Source organism: Schistocerca americana, chromosome 5 (genome assembly GCF_021461395.2).
Source record: "Schistocerca americana isolate TAMUIC-IGC-003095 chromosome 5, iqSchAmer2.1, whole genome shotgun sequence".
NCBI lineage: Eukaryota > Metazoa > Arthropoda > Insecta > Orthoptera > Acrididae > Schistocerca > Schistocerca americana.
In genome coordinates, this window is record NC_060123.1 from 180122085 (window position 1) to 180137953 (window position 15869).

A 15869-nucleotide genomic window follows, 5' to 3' on the forward strand; every position below is an offset into this window, starting at 1 on the left:
TCTTTCAAGAGTTCAGTCTTATTTTTGGTAGATGAAATGCCGCATGCTAACATTGTTGAACTGTTTGCGAATGCCAGGCATCAGTAGATAAATTACCTCTGCCTAGTTGGTCAATTTTAAAGATTGATTTCTGTTTGCGCTACACTCGCATCACTTTCTCAAGCGCCCAGTTGAAAAATAATGGAGACAGCCCATCTTCTTGTCTTACTCCCGTTTTTCTTTCGAAAGCATCTGAGAGTTCCCCTGAAAATTTTATCTTGGACTCTGTATCTGTCAGTCTCTGTTTTATGACTTCAAGTTTTTTTCATATCTAGACCTTGTTCTGTTAATACTAATACCTTCGCCCTTTTATGTCTCTCTAAGTATTCTTTGTGTTACGTCTTCACTCACACTATGATTTTTTTTTTTTTTTTGGTACTCTTAAATTGCGGGCAACAGTTTTGGATTAGTACATCTCTAATTCAGTCATAGGCTATAGCAGGAACGCCTGTGGCATCTTCAGGAGAATGAGAGGGTACTTCGGCAGTCGTACTAGAGAGAATACGAGCCTGGTGTAAATATATCACGGCTGTTGATGTGCTGAACTCAAACTGTCTTTTATAACAACTTATCCACAAATCATAAACGGGAGATTATGATGATACCTCTGAAAGCCTCTCATATTCTTGTTATTTCTTATTTTAAATATTTTGTAAGTAGAATTAATAACAATAGACGATATTCGACACCCGCGAAAATAACCGAATGAGGTCCATAGTACAAGACCAAAACCAACGCAAATTTACCCGCTGAAATGTAGTCTATCAGTATCTAGACGTTAGTAGAACACTTGACATTTCTAAAACCTTTCTTTTAGTGTCTGTCGTTCGTAAAGAGACTGCATCGCGATATTCTTACTTGCGTTTATGTCTCATCACGTTATTGTGGTTAATTCAAGAGATACACAAGAGATTAAAACTGTGCTCCAGGTTGGGACTCGAACGCGGAACCTTTGTTTCGCGGGTAGTGCTTGATCAACCAAGCTATCATCGCTGACCCCAATAGTTTTAATCCAGTGGCTATCTCACTCCTACTTCACAAACTACACACGAGTATTCCTGTATATCACGTTGGACTGCAAACCTAACATATGCGTAATCCTTCACTCTGAAATACATTTCCTCTTACTGTAGCAATATGAACAGAACTTATGTGAAGTTTAGAAATTAGTAATTGTATTGGAGGAATGAGGATGTGACGGTGGCTGGGCATTGGTAGCTTGTGTAAAATTTTGACGGTGTGTTCAATGTGGTGGCCTCTACCTTTTGGGCTTACAAGGATAATAATGGCAACTAAACTGAATATAGTAACTTTACCTACATAAATTAAACTGTTTAAATACATTTAAATTTTATAAATGATAGTTTAACATTCCGACTAATAATTAAAATGCAAAACAAAAAGTTGAAAACAGAGGGAACCTCACCCACGTCCACAAATTGTCAGTCTGAGCATTAAACCACTTAGCCATGGCGCGGTTACGACAACAGTTCCTCAAAAACCCCTCATGTTGTACTCCTGCACATACGCTACACGCAATTTCAAATATATATACTGACCTGGTGCTGTGAGCAATACAGCACCCATACTGCCAGAAGGGATATCACATCACAGTCGAAAACAAGCTTCTGCACCCCTTATCTGAGTTTATCGTAGCTTGGCTGACCACTATTTCAGCACTCAACGCTCGTTTTGATATACTACGGAAAGAGTGTTACAAAACATGTCCTTGTCCTTTTTATGTGCATACAGCACACATTAGAAAGGAAATGACGTAATATTAGTGCAATTTCCGGCTCACTTTCGAAAAGAAATGGCACAATTTTAGTGTGATATTTACTGTGTCCTGTAACACATACACGCATGATAACAGGCTGCCATTGTAGACGGATCATGCCTAAACTCACTTGTTAAAAGTATTGCCACAAAAGGTAAGGGTCTTCGTTCGAGTCCAGGCCTCAGTATTAACCATTCAAGAATTTCCAAGCGATATAATTTCAATCAGATAAATCGTAGAGTCAACATTGCCTCGCTCGCTCCTACATATCTCCAGGACCCAAACTGGTAATCCCCAAATTGGCATCTACAATTTTTCCATTTTTTCTGTGGATAATTCGTGTTAGTAATTTGCAACCATAGCGTTATAGAAGTGATGGACTGGTTCTGTTCACGCCTTATATCATCTGTGTTCTTTGGAAATGGAATTATTAATCCCAACGGACAAAATATTAGTCACCCTCTTAGAAACACACACTACTGTCTTTTGAGCAATATAGATGCAATTTAAATGATCTCTGACATAAATCATGGAGTGACGCGAAGGCCCAATGACGCCTCACGCGCTTGCCGCATTTATTCACTTTATTGTAAACATGAACCATGATTTTTATTTCAACATTTTCTGAGACTAAGTAGCGCCGTTTCTTCTACATTTTCGTTGTGATAATTCTGTGGACACTCCCGCCCTCCAAGATCACAAAAGCCGTGTTCACAGAGCTGTATGCATAGTGTACGTCCCAGGGTTGTCGAACATTCAGACACTCATCCACACACCGACCAGCTGACTAAATTACGTGATTTTCATCCCTTATAATGAATATGAGGCTACTTAGAACAGCGGTTGAAAGCAGCACCAACATCTCTGCTACATATGGCGTAGCTGAAGAAACGAACTAATATAGGTGGCGCAGTGGTTCGCACACTGGGTTCGCATGCGTGAGGAGACTGATAAAATCGCGTCCGGTCATCCAGATTTAGGTTTTCCGTTATTTTCCTGAGTCTCTCCAGCTAAGTGCCGCGATGGTTCACTGGAAAGGGCACGACCGGTTTTCTTTGCCATCCTTCAAACATTACTGTCTTGTGATCCGTCTTTGGTGACCTCGATGTCGACCAGACGTTAAGCCATAATCTTCCTTCCTTCCTGAAAAAAATTATGACTGCATTCCTCACCGTACTGAGACCATTGTTGAAGTTAAGGGTCGTTGTATGTGGTATTAGTGTGATTATTCTGGGAGATGAGAGGGGGTGGGTGGCAAGTTATTCTTTAGTCTATTATGTTCACTTTGTAACAACGGTCTAACGGAGCCCACCAACCACGGATACCGTGAACTACAGCTACACAAATGTCTGTAGTATGTTAGAAGGACGATGTACAAAGAATGGTTCAAATGGCTCTGAGCGCTATGGGACTCAACTTCTGAGATCATTAGTCCCCTAGAACTTAGAACTAGTTAAACCTTACTAACCTAAGGACATCACACACATCCATGCCCGAAGCAGGATTCGAACCTGCGATCGTAGCGGTCTCGCGGTTCCAGACTGCAGAGCCCAGAACCGCACGGCCACTTCGGCCGGCTGTACAACGAACAAGGTTGTTATAAATTCGCTGTAGCTACATTAATTGACATATTGTCACTCATACTGGAAAACTTACAGTTTTGTATTGCTGCAGCCGTACTTCAGATTTCTGTCACGAGAGCGCAGCATTGAGCAGTTCGACTAGATGGCGACAGGCCCCGAGAAAGCATATGTAGTGTATGAAATGCATTCACATGAGTCTGCCGTAACAGCGCAACCACACTTTAGAACAGAGTTTCAAAAAGATCCACCAAATGCCAACTACATTCGTTGATGCTTTGTGCAGTTTAAACTTTCAGGATGCTTCTAGAAGGGGAAATCAACGGATCAGCCTGAAATGGGTGAAGAAACGCTTGACTGCATGCGGGCAAATTTCGCACGTAGCCAACAGAAGTTGACAAACAGGGAAAATAGAGAGCTGAACATACCACAACCGACCGTTTGGAACATTTTATGGAAGCGATTGAAGCTGAAGCGTTACCGTTTGTAATTGCTACAAGCCCTGACTCCCGATGACACAGTCGGATGTTTTGAATTTGCGGCACAGTTGCGACAGATTATGGAAGAGGATAAGTTTTGTGAGAAACCCATCTTCGTTGGTGAAGCAACATTTACTGTGAATGGCACAGAAGACAGGCACAGTGTTTGAGCCGGCCGTTGTGGCCGAGCGGTTCAAGGTGCTACAGTCGGGAACCGCGCGACCTCTACAGTCGCAGATTCGAATCCTGCCTCGGGCATGGATGTCTGTGATGTCCTGAGGTTAGTTAGGTTTAAGTAGTTCTAAGTTCTAGGAGACTGATGACCTCAGAAGTTAAGTCCCATAGTGCTTAGAGCCATTTGAACCATTTGAACAGTGTGCAGATCTGGGGGACAGACAACCTGTACATTATCGTGCAGCACTTTCGAGATCCATCAAAAGTTACGTGTTGTATGAAGTCTCGCAGTTTAAAGTGTACGGTCCCTTTTTCTTCTGCTAAAAGACTATTACGGGACACGTATACCTGGACGTAATGGAAAATTGACACATGCCACAACTGGAGACCGACAGTATGGTTTTCATATGCTAACAGCATGGAGCTCCACACCATATCTACCATGATGTTAGTGAATTATTAAATAGGAGATTGAGAAACCGATAGATCGTTCAAGGTGGGGATGATGATCAGCATTTCATGTCATGACCTCCACACTTTCTCGACCATTCTGCATTTGATTTTTTGTGTATGTTTATGTGAAAAATTCAGAATTTACGCCTTCTCTACAAATAAATCGACCAGAACTGCGAGCTCGTGTCGACAGTGCTTTTGAGCCGATTTATAGGGACAAGCTGCACCGAATGTGGGAAGAACTTGATTATCGACTTGATATCTGCAGAATCAGTAAGGTGGCACGTATGGAGCATTTGTAATACATTCAACATTGCTTTTTGAGTTTTTCTATGTGTGTGCAAGTCCCTCTGACGGTATGTCAAATAATTCAGCTTCAGAAAATCTGTGAATTCGTGTCATTTATCGTAGCCTTGTACTCTGATGAAGAATTGTCGTCCCTTCTTCCCTTCACTGCATTTCAAACCTCATCGTACCTCGTAGCATATGCTGGACTCTCAGTTGCAAAGCTGGAGCAGCGAGGAGTTTGGTTGGCCTTTGACCGCGTCTCTTATCTGGAATGACTGACCGCAGCACTGGTGCCTGGCGTACTTCCATGAAAGGCGGTATGTACAGATGCGACTTGCCTTCTGATAAAAGCACTGCGTCATTCTGCCGACTGGTCCAGCAATCCAATTATGGAAGAATGAGAGAACGCAGTTCAGAATACTAAAAATACTCCGAATTTACGTAACAGGCCGTACACAGTATTTATGAAATACAGTCTCGCACCTTGAATTGAGGTGATGTCATTGAAAACTTGTCGACAGCGGGGACAGAGGAGTGGCGTATTTCCATGAAATTAAATAATAATAATAATGAGCGTACGGCATTGGTGGCCGGGAACCCCTCGCGGGGCGGTTCGCCCGCCGCTCCACAAGTTCTTTAACGCCACTACGGCGACTTGCAAGTGAATGAGGATGAAATGATGATGAAAGACACACACAACACCCAGTCATCTCGAGGCAGAGAAAATCCCTGACCCCGCTGGGAATCGAACCCGGGTCCCCGTGGGCGGGAAGCGAGAACACTACCGCAAGACCACGAGCCACGGACATGAAATTAAATAATATGACTACAAATCTTTCAAACTCTTTGTAATCAGTGAAACAATTTGTAACGCCAAAACTCATGTAAGGATTCAGTATCGGCAGATAGGAGCACGCTGAAAGACAAACTTTGCCCTACAAATTGAAAGGAGAGAAAGATACACTTTGTGTGTGCGTGTGTGTGTGTGTGTGTGTGTGTGTGTGTGTGTGTGTGTGTGTCATCTTAGTGGAAAAACAAAACCTTTGTACCAAGCACATATTTCTTTCCTAGTTAGCTCTGTTATGCGAAACGAACGTTTAAGACATAAAGTATGAAGAGATAGTTTATGTTTTCGAAAATAACATACTGAAGTAAATAATGTGGAAAAAAGTCGAAAAATTTGTTGTTCAGCAACTAGATAAAGAAGCAATAGCGTCATGCTTCAGCGAGGAGCTCTGAACATTTATCTCAACACATGAGCATGTAGAGGAACGATGGATCAAGTTTAAAAGAACGGTTGAGTGTGCGGTGGATAGATACGTACCCAGTAGAGCAGTTCATGATAGGACGGATCCTCCATAATATGCGGCCACTGTAAAGAAACAGAGACTGCCGCAAAGGGTTATAGCTAGCATAGGCCTATAGACAGAGATATGCTGAATGAAACTCGCTCGGCTGTCAAGAGCACACAGCGCGTGAAGCCTTCAGTAATTACCGTGGAACAATATTGTCGGAAGGTTTTTCATAAAATTCTGGTCATAGGTAAAGGCTGTTAGTGGCACCAAAGTTAGTGTCCTGGCACTCACGGATCAGAGGGGAAATACAGGGTAGGAAAGCCAAAGATGCAATTTTTATCTCTTTATTCAAATGTTCATTTACAAAGGAAGATTCGGAAGTATTGCCCCGAATATCATTCTCGTACCGCTGAAAAGACGAATGAAATAGATATTACTGTCAGTGGTGTTGAAGAACAGCTGAAACCCTTGTAACCGAATAAAGCCCTATCAGTTTCTATACCCAATTTGCGTCTGAGTTTGCCCCTCTGTTAACTATGATCTCTCGTAGAGCCCTGGAACAGAAACTCTGCCCAGTAGTTAGAAAAAAATCTCAGGTCACAACCGTCTAAAAATAGACTACTAGAAGTGATCCACAGAATTACCACCAATTGTCTTTAACATCCTTTCTTCATCTTATAACATCTTAAAACATATTCTGAGCTCAAACGCAATGAGTTATGTCGAACGGATCTCCTCCTTGCCTGCCAGCAGAGATTTCGTAAATGTCGATCATTTGAATCCCAGCTCCTGTTTTTCTCGCATGACATACTGAGAGCCATGGATCAAGGCAATCACATAGGTGTAGTTATTCTCGATTTTCGAAAAGCATTTGACTCAATACCACACCTACGTTTATTATCATAACTACAATCGTATCGCGTATCAAGCGGTATTTGTGACGACTGAGGATTATCTCGTAAAGAGGAGGCAGCAGGTTATCTTGGATGAACAGTCATGGACAGATGTAGAAGTAACATCGGGTATGCCCCAGAGAAATGTGTCCGGTGCCTTGCTGTTTCTGTTGTATGTATATTAATGACCCTGTGGACATGTTAAATAGTAACCTCAGACTTTTCGCAGATAATACAGTTATCTGTAATGTGGCAAAGTCTGAAAGAAGCTGTATAAATATTCAGTCAGACCTTCATAAGATTTCAAAATGGTGCAAAGATTGACAAATTGCTGTTAATCTCCACAAATGTAAAATTGTGCATTTCACAGAAAGAAGAAACGTAGTATATTGTGACTATAATACCAGTGAGTCACCGTTGGAAACGGTCAACTGATACAAATACCTGGGGACGTGCCCCCTCCTATGCACTACACAGTGGTTTGCAGAGTATGGGCATAGAAGTAGATGTAGAATTGTCTCACTAAATTTGATATCATGAGACGATAATAAGACCTAGTAGGTTATGGTTTGTCAACCAAAGGTACGTTTTCGCTTATGAACGTCCATCATTCTTGTGGGCGTGGGACAGCGGCTGACAATATAAGTAATGGATGTGGAACACCGCAGCCACATTTTTAAAGCATTTATTATTCAGACGACTAGTTTCAACGCTACATTTGCGTCATCTTCAGGTCCTTTTATGAACCAAATTAGTACTCCTAGTCATTGAGTCATGTACGATAGGACCCATACAATAACTAGGTGCCGTTGAACCGGTGTTCATAAGGAGAATTTTACACGTAACCGTTGTTTTATGGAATATTATTTCAATAGAACTTCTGGTACGCTACTCATTTACAACAGATATTTCAGTTCAATAAAAATCGAGCTATATTTCCCCATTTTGAGCTTCATGTCTTTCAGCATATGTTAATGACATAAACTCAATCACATGAAAACGGCGTAAAGGACCGAAACCTTGGTCGTAACTTAATAAACAACAATACAGTCAAATGACGGTGTGTTCATTTTAAAATATTGTATGAGAGTTGCTCAGAAACATCAAAACCCGTTTCCAGCTGTTCCCAAAACTTAGAGAATATCTTCGTGGACTTTACTTTACTCTGATTGTGACGAAGTGGTGCAGGCAGTGGTGAGGTTGCCGTTCCGGTAACAAAGTCCACCATGCTACAGTGACCGTATTAACAAACTGGTCTCTCGTTCGGTGGATTGTGTTCGTCTCTGGGGTGACCATGTTGAGAAATATAGACGTGAAGAACATAGATGTATAACGTTAATAACATTTGTTTTCAGACAAGAAATTTGGAGGCATTACTTTTCAGCATGACCTCTTACAGTGCTATTTTTTGGTTACGTCCTCGTCAAATTGGGCGCGTATTTCGGCCAATGTGTACCTTAACAAGTAATACGGTACAGTTTCAGCCCCTTCATGCAACAATTTACTGCACACTTGACTGCCGAGATGACGCCACAGAAACAGTCCACATGACTGAGCTTGAAAGGCTACTCAAGTGGGACAATACAACTGATTGAGAATGTTGGCAAAATTTAGTGTGCTAACCACATTTATTTTTTTTCAAACACAACGTAAATTATACTAAACAATTTATAGATTGAATACCTTAACAACTAATGGGTTATTTACTACTCCACTGGGTGGATCCTGGTTGGCAAAGACAGTTTAATTAGGTGGTGAGTCAAGTACTCTGGCCCTAAAAATGTGGATAACGCAAACTGAATTGATCTGACGCTGAGCATACTTTAATTGATCGAATCTACCGAAGTTTCTCTACGTAGGTGCAGCTGAGAGCAAGTGGCGATTGAGGTCTGCACGCCCAGTCAATGCCGCGGCGGCAGTACGTTACCCTTATTACTTCGTGCGGTGATATAACTTGCAGCTGGCGAGATGTGTGCGGCGTAGATGAGACATGGAGGCGGCACATGTGAATCGATCGCGGCCACGAAACAAATGTAAAAATCTCACGGTCTAGCGATCAAGAAGACGGATGGCTACCACAGCCCTGAAAACTCGGTAGATTTCAGAGTGTGACACACCCGTTTCCTATTCGTACCAAGGACCAGTTTGGCTCACTTGTACGACAAAGCGCACAAGGATACCAAACGTCAAGACTGGTAAACAAAAAACGAATAAGTGTGCCCTCGGCAAATGAGTAGTGCGAGACGTTTGAAGTCATACTGTCGGTACAGTAAGAACCATAGGCTCCACAGTCGAAACAACTCGCAAATGAACTCAGTCTCAGGACAGGTTCCAAGTACCAACCTCACATGCCAGAGCTTCGACCAGAAGTGCCTACCAGACCAAAGGCCTGCACCTGAATGCTTCGCACCTCTCTAGAAAAAAATTCCGTTTTCTCACAAAACGCATGAACGACACCGCTGTCACACAGCCTTGAGCCAATCACAGAGCTATAGAGGCCCTAAATTTCCCCTCCCATACGACAGCACAAACTCATTTCAAAGCAGAGCAATCCCTATCTCGACGAGGGGCTGCCCTGTCTGCCCTGTAAGGATGGGGGGCTGTCCGGCAAGATTTACTAAGGGGTGGGCTCGCCGCCAATTGATTTCAACTCCCAACAGATGGTTCAGATGGCTCTTAGCAGTCCCTTAGAACTACTTAAACCTAACTAACTTCAGGATATCACACACATCCATGTCCGAGGCAGGATTCGAGCCTTTGACCGGATCGGTCGCGCGATTCCAGACTGTAGCGCCTAGAACCGATCGGCCACTTCGGCCGGCAACTCCCAAGCCGTTTGTATGAGCTAAGAATCATAAAAATACCTCATGCTTTTAGCGGCAACGGCCTTGCCACAGTGGATACACTGGTTCCCATGAGGTCACCGAAGTTAAGCGCTGTAGGGCGTGGTCGGCACTTGGATGGGTGACCGTCCGGGCCGCCATGCACTGTTGCCATTGTTCGGGGTGCACTCAGCCTCGTGATGCCAATTGAGGAGCTACTCGACCGAATAGTAGCGGCTTCGGTCAAGAATTCCATCTTACGACCGGGAGAGCGGTGTGCTGACCCCCACGCCCCTACTATCCGCATCCTCCACCGAGGATGACTCGGTGGTCGGATGGTCCCGGTAGGCCACTCGTAGCCTGAAGATGGAGCGCTTTCCTTTTCTTTCTTTTTTTTTATAGCGCCCTTCCAGGATCTATCAACATCTGCTCAGGTCATTAACTTTCTAGTATCTCAGTCAAGGTGTGTCAGGTTGTAATAAATTCTTTCTTAATTTTCCGTATGTGAAAATTAGTTGAGAGAAAAACTTGTCCTCTCTCAAGCTAAGGAGATATTAGAGACCGAAGTAGAGGAAGGCCTGTTCGACTATGTTGGCGCTTTAAGTAACGTCTGACAACAATAGCAAAACGTGCCAATGCCCTGTCATGCGCGTACCACACTCCACAGCATTGTGCAAGAAACTCATCTACCTCAAATTCTGGTGATCCCGTCGTACTTCCATCCATCAAGTTTCCTTGGAGGAATTTTTGGCCCAGTATGACCACCTAGTACCCCTAATCGCACATTCAGTGAGAAACACTGCTGACTTGCAGATTCATGAACATCATGTGTGTTAACCTTAAATTGGAGACTTAATTTAATAGTTTACATTGCAAATAAATCTGTTCTAACTAGGAGAATATGCCATGTTGGTGTCAGTGGCGGCCCAAGACCACGCAGTTGCAGTTATCTCGCAAACAGATCGTTTGCGATCCGCAAACATCCACAACTGTTAATAAGAAAAGGAACGTGTAAGTAGGCTGTTTAGCTTTTTATGTTCATAGCGCCACTTAGTGCTCTGTATGAAAATAGCTGACTGCGCTGTGTGCAATCTGTGGCCGGTTGGACTCATTGTTGGTATATTCGCTTGTGTAGTGTTGGGCAATTGGATGTGAACAGCGCATAGCGTTGTGCAGTTGGAGGTGAGCCGCCAGCTGTGGTGGATGTGGGGAGAGAGATGCCAGAGTTCTGAGATATTAATATGAGCAAACGATCAGGACGAGTGTCCGCCAGGGAAAGGAAATTTGTAAAGATGGATGTCGTGAATTGATGTATATATGATGACTTTTGAACATTATTAAGGTAAATACATTGTTTATTCTCCATCAAAATCTTTCATTTGCAAACTATGCCTATCAGTAGTTAGTGCCTTCAGTAGTTACAATATTTTATTTAGCTGGCAGTATTGGCGCTCGCTATATTGCAATAGTTCGAGTAACGAAAATTTTTGTAAGGTAAGTGATTCATGAAAAGTATAGGTTATTGTTAGTCAGGGCCATTCTTTTGTAGGGATTATTGAAAGTCAGACTGCGTTGCGCTGAAATACTGTGTGTCAGTTTAGTGACGATCAGAATAAGTAAAGAGAAAACTGTTTGAGTTCCTTCAGTTTTGCTCAGCTGTTTGAAAATCAAATGACGTAGAAGTTTACCAGCACAGTCATGCTTAATTTTTCTAAGGGGATGTTTCAAACGTAATACCTCTTAATGATACAAATTCTGTCTTACTGTTATTTGTTGTTAGGGCGTTGTTCATCGATTCTGTTGATGAATCTAATGATGTATCTGTGTTTAAAAAAGACTGATTCAAGTTTTCCGTGGTTTCCCTAAATTACTTCAGGCAAATGCGGCGATGGACCCCACTATAAGGCCACGCCCTCGTCCATGTCGGACTACATTTATATGTAAATACTTATATATATGAATCACGCTATTTTTGCTGTTCCTAAATTGTAGTACCATAACATTTCCAGTATCCTTGTAAAAGTGATCTACGTATGAATATATTACTACTACATTACGGAAAATCATCAGCTCTAATCCACGTAATAATTTCAAATTTTAACAACATTGAAAAAACGAGAACTGAATCATTAATAAGTTTCTTGGAATACATAACTCGTACTGAGTTCTAAATACAGTAATTCTGGTTGTCTGGAGCACGGCACCGTAATGGAGTTAAAACAGTTCCCTATTCCCGTTGTTGTCAACAGGATTAATTTGCTTCCGCGGAGCAGCTACGCCCCGCATGGCATCCTTTTACAAGTTTCTCGCAGCAGCTGCATTTATGAGGAGCAGATGCCAGCGGAAATGAGACGGGGATCTGGCCACAGATGAAATGATGTTTATTAACGTTCCTACCACAGACGTTTTTTGTTCACACAGAAGACGGCGTTAGTAAAATGGAGTAGCCAGGCGGAAATGAACACGCCTAAACAAGTCTGTGGTCGTCTCCACATTTCCGAAGTCTGGCAGCACGTTTTGCATTGTAATTCGGCAGCTATGTGGCTTGCAATAAGGACACACAACGGAATTCCTGCGATGCTGTTGCGAATGTAATATCTGAAACGCTGTTTCGCATAGTATAATAAATTTCGGTTATACTTCCCTTCCATCGACGATATCCAGTATCAAAATAATAGACATGGAATATTTGTAAAACTCATATTGTGCATTACTAGATCGATGTTACGTCATTATTAAAGTTATTTTCCACTATGGACGACATCTCCTAACACGAATTACGAGCATTTATTCAGCGAAATTGAATTACACCTCTTAATGAGAAAATTATATTAGCTGTCTGAGTTCCTCAACAAATAATTAACAGTTTTCTCAAACAATAAAGCAACTCCTTGGATTTGAAACACACTCTGGAAAAAAACATAGAAATTAGCGAATACGACAGAAACTTAGAAGAACAAATACAATACGTGCAGCATTTGTAGGCTCACGTGTCAAAATAGCGAGTAAAATATTTAGAATATCGAAACGAGCTGCCCGGTGTTTGATGATACGCAGAGGGGCGCATTATTATTATTATTATTATTATTATTATTGCACGTTCAATCAGTTTGACAGCTGTATCAACCGAGGAGATACTGAAGCAAGTATTTTCAGTGTAACAATGAAATATTTTTAACGGTATTCAAAAGAACTTGACACGACTTGTAATAAATTAACAGTTGTTAGCTTTGACGTTGAAATTGCGAAGCAAAGCCACAGGGAACGGCTGTTGTGGTTTAAACGCCATCAAGCGCATTTCTCATGTCAGGCTCCGTCGTTACAAGAAGAAGACAGAACAACAATACTGAAATTATGCAAATTTCCTGCCTCAGGCGATACAAATACAAGGTCAGCTGCGGTTTTTGTGACTGTTACTGTATGCTAACTTCTAATTTATCGAAAAGGGCTTAGTAAATGGATTTCACACATGTAAATTTCGACAGAAAGCGGCGAAATAACATATAACATTGCCGGTGCTGGTACTGATGACTGTAACTCATCGTTGCATATAGTGTAGTCACAGTACGAAGCTGTATTCAACGCCATTGTGGCCTTCGCTGCCAGCATCTGGGCTTATCGGCTTCGACTAAGCAGTTAGAAAACAGTACTGCGACGAATTCAGCGGATCGTACTTCTGATAGCCATCGGTGCCTTTCGCAACACACCTGTCGTGGAATAACTGGTGATTATAACCATATGTACATACAAATTCAGTTAAGAGAAACTTTAAAATACAGATATATACAAATGAATAAGAATTTTTTTTTAAAAAACAAGGAAGGAAAGAAAGAAAGAACGCTATGGTCACCCACACTTGTATGCCTAGACTCGAGGATCGTCGAGGCAAGCAGTGTGGGCAATGCAGAATAGTGTACCAACAATATGTTCAGAACTAGGCATAGTTGTAGATGGCCGGCAAGTTATTAGGAGGCTGTCACCAGCACGTCGAGTAATAAACGCTAGAAATAATCACTTGGAAGTTAATTCCTTTAGTATAGTGTTGTTTTAATTAATTCTTATTTTCAATTTTCTGTTTATTGACACATTAATATTACCAATGATTGCTGTTATGAGGTAACGGGCGAGTTGCGGCGCCCGGGAAATATTATATGTTCAGAGTTGGGGCGGCCGCACAGGACGCACCTTAAAGCTGCGGCCCGGCAGCAGCCACGTGGTGTCGGACGTTGGCCGAAGCAAGAGGGGTTCAGCCCTACCGCGTGGCTGGGAATTCCATGGTGACGCTGTGTCAATGAAAGAGACTTGTATGCCGGGAGTGACAAAGATGGCGGACTTTGTGAAACCATAATGGCAGACATTTCGCAGTTCGTATAGAAATTAATAGTAGCCAGATGAATCATGATACATCAAGAAGAAACATGTGCATTACTATTATTTTCACGATGATTCTGATGCTGTAATCAGATTTTCAATATCTTTATTAGTTTAAAGTTTAGTATCTGGCGGTAAATTATGCAAGAAACACCCGCCAACGAATTTCCAAAATTTAAACGGTTCATCCGATTTCGTCGACCGACGTGTCTTTAGAAATCTATTAGAGTAAACCTAAATTGGTATAAATTGCAGGCATGTAATTGTATAGTACATGAGTTATTGGAGGTCAAAGTGACCGATTACTGTTGATCGCGTCAGGCCATAAGTACTCCACAGTTACACGAAAAAACGGTAGCAGCATGCTTATTAATATAATTATTCATCTATGTCTTTGTTTATATCCGATATATTCTATTCATGAAGAAATTGGTTAAATATTTACTGTGTTTTAGAAAGCACATAGACATTAGGCTACTGGCCTACCTTTCGTTGCTATTCCTTTGATATATGCTTATACAATTTGTTTATGTATTTATAATGTGTGTTAGAGCGTCTTTATGGTCCAGATGTAGGAATATTTATTTAATTTCAAGGTGTTTAAATGTAAATCCAGTATTTCGTGTGTGTTTCAATATATTTGTGTGGATAAGTTTGAAACGTCCCCTTAGAAAAATTTATTGATTTAATGTGCTGATAAACCTCTTCCATTATTTGATTTTCAAACAGCTGAGCAGAACTGAACGTACTCACACATTTCGCTCTTTACCAATTCTGATCAACACTAAACTGACACACAATATTTTTAGCGCAACGCAATCTGACTTTGAAAAATCCCTACAAAAGAATGGTCCTGACTAACAATAACCTACACCTTTCATGAATCACTTACCTCACAAAAATCTTCGTTACTCGAACTACTGCAATACAGCGAGAGCCACTACTGCCAGCTAAATAAAAGATTCTAACTACTGAAGGGACTAACTACTGATAGGCGTAGTTAGCAAATGAAAGATTTTGATAGAGAACAAACAATGTATAGTGTTCAAACGTCATAATATATATATCAGTTCATGACATCCAGTCTTACAAATTTACTGTCTCTGATGGACACACGTCCAGATCATCCGCTCTCAAAACTCCGCCATCTCTCTCCCCACATCCGCCACTACTGGCGGCTCACCTCCAACTGAGCAACGCTACGCGCTGTTCACATCCAGCTGCCCAACACCACAACAGCAAACAACAATGCAAACCAGCCATAGACTGCACACAGCACAGCCAGTGATTTTCATACAGAGCGCTACGTGGCGTTACCAACATAAAAACCTAAACATCTTACTTACAAGTTGGATTGGAGACATGGAGGGAGCTCTCTAGCCAATCACAGTGCGCGTCTCGTTACTATGAGAGTGGTGTGGAAGTTGGGGAGGAGTGTCGTTTCCAGAGAGGACACCGGGTAGTTCGGGAGAGTGCGGCAGTTCTGGACAGGACGGCACAGGACACGGCAGTGAGTGCTGGACGCGGACAGTACAGCGCGACGGTCGCACAGTCGGCGGAAAACCTTGGACAGTGGAGCAGTTCGCTCGTGGTCGCGGAAGCTAGAAATACTTGGAAGTGCCGACCTGTGCTCTTGTGTGATTTCCGTGGCTTCTGCAGTGAAGACGTAGTGTGCGTTTAGAAGTGAATATCTCACGA

The 15869-nt window shown here is 42.1% G+C and overlaps 1 protein-coding gene and 1 pseudogene across 1 annotated transcript in view; both read left to right on the forward strand.

Moving 5' to 3' along the window:
* The window catches only part of LOC124616259, a 932810-nt gene that overhangs the window by 465410 nt on the left and 451531 nt on the right, over positions 1-15869 (forward strand). The gene's annotated exons all lie outside the window — the stretch shown is intronic.
* Positions 9857-9974, forward strand: LOC124617124 (annotated as a pseudogene).